Raw genomic sequence first — 9,978 nt, 5'->3', positions numbered from 1 at the left:
TATTCTTTCTTCTAAGGTGGCTTGAACCAAGGAGAGAGTCTTGGCAAGTGGAGGCTTGAAGCTTCAAGAAGAAAAGAGGTAAGGGATGATCCCAAGTGGTGGGGTTTGCTTGCATTTGTATTTGTTTTGAATGAGTTGCATCTAATGGTCATATTGCATGTTTTGTGTTCTAATGGACCTGTGGCCATATCGAGGACTAGTGATGAGGGAGGAATTGTTGGTGCCTTAACCTATGTGGTTATGAGGGCATGGAGGACTACCCATTATATGCATTGCATTTGCGTTACATGTTTATTTCTCATGTTACATATACATTTGCATAGCACCCTTACTGAGCATTGGCTCATAAGGTCCTTTGACCTCTATGTAGGTGGAGAATCATCTAAAAGAAAAAGAGTTTTGGGAGGTTGAAGGTAATGAAGCAAGGGGAAATGCATGTGAAGTATATGTATTTTGTGGTTTTAGTGGATGATGTTGTATTTATTTTAGTTAAATATGTAATGAATGCTTAATGTGGTTGAATAGTGGCAAACTTGAATGTTTTGGAAGCCATTTGAAGTGTAAAAACATTCTGGAAAATTTGGGTTTTAAAAGAATATATATATATATTTTTATTTTTTTTGTGTGGTAGGTCGGGCTGGCTCGGCCAGGGCCGCGTCTGGGCGCGGCCGCGCATGGCAGGCGCGCGCGGGCGACCTGCACGCCTGGCCAGCGTGGCCTACGCGTGCTGGTGCTGCCCGCCCCCCCTGTTGTTGTTTGAGACTTCTTTTTTTTATTTTCTTTTGTTTATTTAAATATAATATACTATTTTGGAAGTTTCTGAAATAAATTATGTTTAAATAAATAAATAAAGGAGTATTTTAGCCTCCAAATTAATTATTAAATTAATATAAATTTGAGAAAATTGGGGAAAAATTCCTATATTTTGGAAAATAAATAATGGAGTATTTTCTTTAAATTTTGAAAAATGGATAAGGATGCTTGAGGTTTGAATTTCAAAAATTATTTTCCTAAGGGTTGGAAATTTGAGGTATTTGAAATAATTAAAATGAAAAATCAATGGAGATTGATAAGGAAAATTTTATTTAAATTTTTTCAAAAAAAATATTAATCCAAATATTTTCTAAAGGAATTGGAAGTGAGATAAATGGGTTAATAGTTGGGCAAAGAAAAATTATTTCTTATAATTAAGGCTTTATGCCATAATTTATATGAAGCAAGTGAGTTAGTTTATTTCTTTTGATCCTGGAAAGTCATCCTTAACTCTCCATCAAAGAGCTTGAGAAGGGGTGACACTTTGCGAGATTTCGGGTTTTATTTTCGCGGGGTCGTTTCGATATTTTCGGGTCCTTGAGTGGAGCGAAAAGAAGGCAAAGCCTAGTTCCCACCTAGGTCGTTCTCATTGAAACGTAGTTGTCTCTTCATTTTTGCCCTAGCGTGTGAATAATAAGCTGATTATTCGTGAATAACACCCGTAGGTGGGAGTGGGGCATTACAGTTGCTCCGTGTTCTGCCTCTTCGGGCACTCTTGGGAGATGTGTCTTGGTTGTCAGCAGTTGTATCATACAATCTTTCCTTGATACCTAACTTGGGGCGTCTCTTTTCTCTTTGGACAGTTCCTCCCGATGTGACCTTCTTTGTCGCATCCATAACATCTTATGAAGCATTTCTTTCTTGGGTGTTTCCTTTTACACCGAGGACATTTTCCTTCGTCCTTGGGTTGAGACATTGAACTTGCTAGCTTACTGCCCTTGCTTCCTTCCTTAGACTTGATTATCCTTACTCGAGTCAGATTCCTTTTGATGGTTAAGGCTCGGCTTAATGCTTCTTTATAGGAATCGATATCCCACCTACTCAAAACTTGTTGGAGATTCACTTGCAACCCTGATACGAATTTTTGTGCCTTCTGACCCTCGTCAGTCTCGTACTTGATTAATTGGATAAATCGATTATCATACTAGTTCATAGTCATTTCGTTAGTCTGTTTAAGCCTCATGAATTCCCAGATTCTTTCTTCCTTCAAACTCCTAGGGAAGTACTTGTTGTTAAACATTTCCTTGAATCCTGTCCAAGTGTTGATTAGCACATCCTCATCTTCATCCTTGAGCTCTTGACAAGATCTTAGTATTGAATGCTCGGCTGACTGCCATCACCACCCTGCCTCTTCCTCTAGCATGTAAAAGGCGCACCTTACTTTTTCCTCGTTTCACTGGAAGTGTTGAAGTAACTTCTCCGTTTGCTCAAGCAAATACTCGGTTGAGCTGGGATCGTCACAAGTCCTACCTTTGAACACAGGGGACCTTAGATGTCAGTATCATTCTAATGGTGTGGTCGTTTGCTGAGTAGGTTCTTCTCTACTCACGTAGGTTAGCATGTTCTCCAAAAATCTTTCCATCCGCTCAAACCGATCTTCACCAAAGCTTGATTCCCCGATGTACCTCCTATTTCCTCCCGGGTGATTTCTACGGTCACCCTAACTCTCGAGGTTATCTTCCTCTCTTCTCCCACTATAACACCCCCTCTCCTAGAACTGCCCGAGAAGAGGTGCTACGGGGAAAATAAAATAAACTAACTGATAATCTGAAATCTGATACCATGACTGAACATCTCAATCAATTGGAATAAAAACTCTTAGTCAATACAAACTGAAATGCATAAACTCTTACTGAGGGACAATCCCTCAACTGAAATATAAAATAAGATCTAATCTAAGAAAACTCTATAGAACAGAACAGACTCCCAGACATCTTTTATCTTGAGCGGCTCCACGTACACACACTACTGAACACTACTGCTAGGCCCCACATCTAATACTCCCTTGCTAGAACCTGGAGGGGTGAAGAGTATAAGGTGAGCTACAAAAGCTCAGCAAGTAATAAGCTGGAAAGAATACTGAAGCTGAATCGAAGAATATCGATACTGATAAATAACTTACTGAACTTGTACTGAATAATTACTGTCTGATTGCATTCATAAAAAATGTAATGCACATAAACTGTAAACTAAATGCAGATATGCAACTTTGGCTCATAGGCCCACATAATCTGATAAAACATACCTGACTGATCTGAAACCTGCATACATAAAAACTGTAAACACATACTATGGGAAAAGCCCCAAGCCCCCTGGTTGTCACCGGGCGAGCAACTCATAAACTGAGCTGAAACTGAAACTGATGGGATCCCTGCGGACAAGCCGCCTAGCGCGCATAATGCAATGCAATGCTCACATAAATGCTGGCACACGATATGTAGTGCTCCATATAAAGTCATGCTCAATGCTCATACCAAAATGTATGCACATAATCTCACAAAATAATGTTGATCATGTCAAAATAAAATAATATTGAACATGATATGATCTTCATCTATATATTGGAATACAAAGATTCTATGAATTATGATTTATGGTATGGGTATGATTAACTTGTCATGTTCTGACTTATGAATTCAATGTTGGAAGATATTGAATACATTGATTGAATTAAACTTGAATTAGGACTCACTGGAAGCTAAATTAGATTTCTGGAAAAGTCATCAGGATATCAGAAAGGATATCAGGATAAGAAGAAAGACATCCAGATATGAAGAAGGCTCATCCAGATACACTGACATTCAAAGAAGAAGCTATTCAGATATGCTGGGAAGTATTCGGATATGAACTAGGACATCCGGATTTGATTCTGGTCATCCGGATATCTCACTGATGCATTCGGATATAACTAGGGACTATTCGAATGAAAAAATTCAACTTTGAGATAGGCATCCAGATATTATCTTGACCTTTTTGGATGTATAAACAAACCATCCGGATATCATACTCGAAGAACTTTAGATACATCCGGATACGATACAAGGTATCCGGATATTAGAACTTAGAATAATAGAACTTGCAATCCAAAAGGGATAAGGATTAATCGAACTTGCAATCCAAAATGGATGAGGATTAATAGAACTTGCAATCCAAAATGGATAAGGATTAATAGAACTTGCAATCCAAAATGGATAAGGATTACTGGAACTTGCAATCCAAAATGGATAAGGATTACTGGAACTTGCAATCCAAAATGGATAAGGATTACTGGAACTTGCAATCCAAAATGGATGAGGATTAATAGAACTTGCAATCCAAAAAGGATAAGGATTAGTAGAACTTGCAATCCAAAATGGATAAGGATTACTGGAACTTGCAATCCAAAATGGATAAGGATTACTGGAACTTGCAATCCAAAATGGATGAGGATTAATAGAACTTGCAATCCAAAAAGGATAAGGATTTATAGAACTTGCAATCCAAAATGGATAAGGATTAATGGAACTCACAATCCAAAATGGATAAGGATTTATAGAACTTGCAATCCAAAATGGATAAGGATTAATGAAACTTGCAATCCAAAATGGATCAGGATTAATAGAACTTGCTCATGACTTCATTGTTATATGCATATATATATATGTCTCTGCTTACTGATATAAAATCTGAGAACTCAATGAAGAACTGGAATAATCTGAAAAACTGATAAGAACCTGTAATGGAAGGGATTACAGGAAGAATACTTGCCTGATAGAACTCTCTGATCGAACCCTGGAGCAATCCTGAAGACTCTAGCAAGCCTCTGCTATCTCTTGGACTTTCTATTCTTCACACGGCGTGAAGAAAAGCTAAGCTAATGGGCTCTATATATAGACATAAAGTCCTAAATCCCTTTCCTTTTATAACTTGGAATCCCTCTCCCAATTGAACTTGGAGACTCTCAAAACCTTCTCCTATTGGGACTAAGAGACTCTTAATCCAATTCCATCTCATACATGGATTCTCATTCTTCTTTAAATACATAGTCCCACTTAATTAATAATAATACAAAAATTATTATTAAAACTCTCAAATAATAATAAAACTCCAAAATTACCTTCATGCCCTTGCATTTAATTAAATAAATAACTAGAATTAAATGCTCTTTAAATGCTATTTATATACTATTCTCCCAATTAAAAATCTAAATTGCCACCTTGGCAAATTCCTTTAACTCCAACATTAAAAGGAAATAAATGCTATTCTTTTCCTTCAAAATCTCTAAATTGCCATATTAAATAATTAATTGACAAAATCTCTTAATCAAATACTATAGCAATTAATTAAATAATTCTTGAATAAATACTAGGCCCTCTAATGGGTCATTACATCCACAATCATTGTTAACCGCATCTCAAGGTCATCATGTATTCACCATCTGGAGTGAACCACAAATATAAGTTATACTTAAGACAAGATCGTTTCTTTAAAGAGGGACAGTCTTATTTCTTAAAAGTAAACCATGAAACATAACATCCTAACACAGCATAATAGAAAAATAGACATAGCATCTTATTATATTATTTTTTTTCCTTCCTTCAGCTAATCCTTCGGCCTCCAGATCCATGACTCCTTATAACCCACGTCATCATTGGATTCTACCGGGGTCCTTCATCATCCACCTAAAACTCCTCGTCCCAACTAATGTCGATGACATTTTCTTCTGCTTTGAGTTCCACAGCGACAACATCTTCCTAAGCTCCCTTGTCTATAGCTTCTTCGTATAGATCTGCATGCTGATCTCGAATCCTTGCATAGAATTCACTTAGAGTTTCAAAATCCCAATTCTGCCATATCCACTAGGCATATGTCTTCCATTCCCCTATCATTATGCTGACTAGATAGTCGATCTAGTACTCTGCTAGATCTTCCAATTATCGGTAGCTCGGGGGTACATCATCTATGATTTCCTCCATTGCGTCCAAAAATACAATCACATCTTCATCTTGCGGATTTCCTCAAGCTTCAATCCTTTGCGCTCAATGAGTTAACAGCACTTGATCCACCATTGTTGCTAATAACGCATAAATTCTACTCAGAAACCTCGAACGTATGTTTCCTAGAGTTTCCATATCATTTCCTTCTAGGTTCCATGTGTCTCTTAGGATTCCGTAATCCTATTCTAAGTTTTCGCCCAATAGTTCTAACCAAGCTAAGTTTGACAACCTAACTTAACCTAGGGCTCTGATACCAATTGTAACACCCCGTCTTACACGAGCGCATCACTATAAGGGAATTCTCTAGAATCTTTTTTTTTTTCAAATGCTCACACGGGCCAGCACCCGCGGTGATTTCAAAAACAATCTTCACATGCAGAAAAGATCCGAAAAACCCCAGTCTTGTCCGTTTAACTAACAAGATCAATAAATATTAAACTAAATGAGACATAGTATATAATAACATCAAAATACCGTGGCTTACCATGAGGTTCTTACATAGTATTTTCACATCAAAATACATATTACAACGTTACAAAATGATAACAATACTATTATGCGACCGTTCATACATATATCAAAATAAGTACTACCACCTCAAAATGATACCACCACTAACTTAATAAACACCATTTGTAACGACCGAGGTCCACATAGCAACGTATTGTCCGGTTCAAGTCGCAACCAATCCCCGATTTTATCATTCTGAGATTTAATCCCAAAAAGCGCGTCACTATGTAGAACACCATCCGCACTTATATGCCCAGTTCCCCCCCTTTGCATCGCCGATGTGGGATTCGCCCAAGGTGCTTACACGCACCCCCCCTAGGGACTCAGCGTCCTCGCTGAGGTTTGCCCCACCACCACGCCCAGAAACGAAACACGGACAGAGACGCCATGGGTTTAATTCAAAACTTAATAACAACACCATTCCGAATGAAATCTTGGGAAACCAAGTCCCAATTGACAAGAATCAATCATATGAATCAACAACGGATTAAAGCTTGAAGAATCACAGATAAAAATCCAACGAATGAATCTAATCATGCACACTGTTACGCTAATATATATATATGTATAATTATACAATTGACTGTAACCAAATGAATCTGAAATCAACAATGGATTACCAAGAAAACTGATATCAAGGGCTTAATCGGATCCTAAAAGAAAGATTTACAAGGACAACTTGAAGAATCAATGATAAAACTATCACACAACTTGATTCCATTTACTGTCATTCATGTATACATATATATAACTCTTTATATGGCTGGAAAACTGATCTGGAACTCAATGTAAATCCTACAAAATTGAGTTTGATTGCTACACGTGCTCCCGTAAGAAAAGTTTACAAGGAGAATAACTTGCCTTTGATTTGATCAATCAACCGATGAAAACCAAAACAGATGAAACTTGAATGAACTCTAGGCTTCTTCAATTTCTTTTCTTTTGTTCTTCACGGCGTGACTCCATGCTAAACTCTAAAGGCTTATATATATGTATATATAAGTAGAAAATACAACCCTAAATCCCATAACTCATACTCCTTTTGAAATTAGGAGACTATAATTTAATCCCTCTTCTTGCAAGGATTCTTCCAACATAATAACTCTTCATTAAATAATTTAATTCTAATTAACAAACCTCTAAAAGACTGCCATGTCCTTATATTCAATTCTCACAAATTAATAAGAATCTAATACTATTTAAATACTATTTTCTCAAATAAAATCTCAATTGCCACATTAAATAATTAACTCGCAAAATCTTAAACTGAAAATTAATTAAATAAATTAATCAATGCTAAATAAATACTAAACCCTCTGATGGGTCATTACAATTTCTCCTCTCCTTAAAAGAATTTGGTCCTCCAAATTTGTATCTGATTACTCGAACAATGAGGGGTAAAGACGCCTCATGTCTTCTTCTAATTCCCACGACGCCTCTTCTAACGAGTGTCGCTGCCATTGCACTTTCACAAGAGGAATTGATCGATTCCTCACAATCTTCTCTTTACGCTCTAGAATACTGATATGCATCTCTTCATAAGATACATCTTTTCTAACTTCAAGAGTCTAAAAAAAATACTTCCTCAACATCAAAACATGAAACACCCTATGAACATGGGACAACTGAGGTGGCAAAGCTAACTCATATGCTAAAGTCCCTATCCATCTCAAAATCTCAAACGGACCAATGTAATATGAACTAAGCTTCCCTATTACGCCAAACCTTCAAACTCCTTTAATAGGCATGACTTTCAACCAAACATGGTCACCTATCTCAAACTCAATGTCTCATCATCTCTTATCTGCATAACTTTTTTGTCTGTCTTGGGCTCCTTTTATCCTAGCTTTGATCACTCGAATCTTTTCTAACGTCTGCTCAACAATTTTAGGACCTAATAAAGCCCTATCACTAATCTCTTCCCAACATATTGACAATCGACACGGTTGCCCATACAAAGCCTCATACGAACATTCCAATACTTGAATGGAAACTATTATTGTAGGCAAATTCTACCAAAGGTAGATGCTTATCCCAACTACTATCTACCTTGAAAATCTAGAACATAAGCCCTCAACATGTTCTCGAGAGTCCTAATAGTCCTTTCTAATTAACCATCTATCTGCGGATGAAATTATGTACTAAATTTTAGCTGAGATCCTTATGCATCATGCAAAACTCCAAAAAAATGAGAAGTAAAATGAGGATCTTGATCTAATACAATGCTGGATGGAACACCGTGTAATTTCACAATCTCCACAATATAAATCTTGCAAATCTATTCAATGGGTAAGTCTTCTGAATAGGTAGAAAATGGGTTCATTTAGTTAAACGATCAACAATCACCCATATAGCATCATAGCCCCTAGTCATTCTGGGTAAACCCATCCAAAAATCCATAGCAACATTATCCCATTTCCACTCTGGAATAGGTAATGGAACTAATAAGCCTATGGGTTTCTAATGTTTTTCTTTAACTTGCTGACATACTAAACACTGTGAAACAAATTTGGTACATCTTTCTTCATACCACTCCACTAATACAATCACTTTAGGTCGTGGTACATCTTCGCAACACCTGGATGAGTAGTGTAACGACTTTTTGTGTGCTTCATTCAAAATATCCTGCTTAAGACTTGCTGCATCGCTTACCCTGCATTTATCACTTTTTGTATTTTTCTTTTACTAACTCAGCTGATTTAGCAACTATTAATGTTCACATAAAGGATGAGGCATTTAGACTCGCTAGTGCACGAGTGTGATTGTAGTAGAAAATTTATATATAATTTTTTCGGGCAAGACCGGGTCGACTCACAGGGAGATTACTCATGGAAGGAGATAACCACACCAGTTCTTTTGATTAACGAAATAATAAAATGAGATCAAACTAAATGTGATATGACTGTAATCTAGATATGGAGGAGTCTTGGGTCAAGACAGATCTGGTGCCAAACCCAACTGATTTACCATATAGCTTTCTGTGATGTAACTAGCAGCTCAAATAGCTTGGGTTTTCAACCAATAAATGTACTACTGAGATGATGATAACTCTTTGTTCAAGCAACCTCCATACATGGCATGGAGACTCTATGTTAAGCAGCTATCATAAGTCAGTGTATAAATAACGTTTTGACAAAATAATTGCTCGGGGCTTGGGTATGAGAACGTTTCCAGGTTAAGTAACCCCCATACATGGCATGGGAACTCTAAGTTAGGCGTACGAACCAATCCAAGCCTGAGGTTTTCCTTAATAACCTTTCCCAAACTACTTTTGCTTTGGTTACTTTAACATCTGGAGTTCTGCTATATTGATTCATCAGTGGCTTTGGGCACCGTCTTTGCCTTAAGCCAAGAATCGAATTAGCCACACATCTTCATGGGAAGTGCACGACTACCACTAATCTCAACGGATGAATACGAGATTCACAAAGAAAATAAATTGGATCAAACGATACGAATTGGATAAACTACTACTGTATTGATTACTGAAACGAACTACAACTTGAAACAGAAGTTAAAAAGGACTTGTAATACAAAAGCTCAGAACTAGCAAGAACAAGAAAGATAACTGAAGTGCTATTCATCAAAAAAATAATATAGACAAGAACTAAAGCGAAAGAAACAGACAGAATGGAAAGACTTGCTACTTTCCAATGATCTTCGTCTTTTTGTGTTATTT

This window comes from Diospyros lotus, chromosome 15 (genome assembly GCF_014633365.1).
Source record: "Diospyros lotus cultivar Yz01 chromosome 15, ASM1463336v1, whole genome shotgun sequence".
NCBI classification, from domain to species: domain Eukaryota; kingdom Viridiplantae; phylum Streptophyta; class Magnoliopsida; order Ericales; family Ebenaceae; genus Diospyros; species Diospyros lotus.
This window is presented reverse-complemented; position numbering follows the sequence as displayed.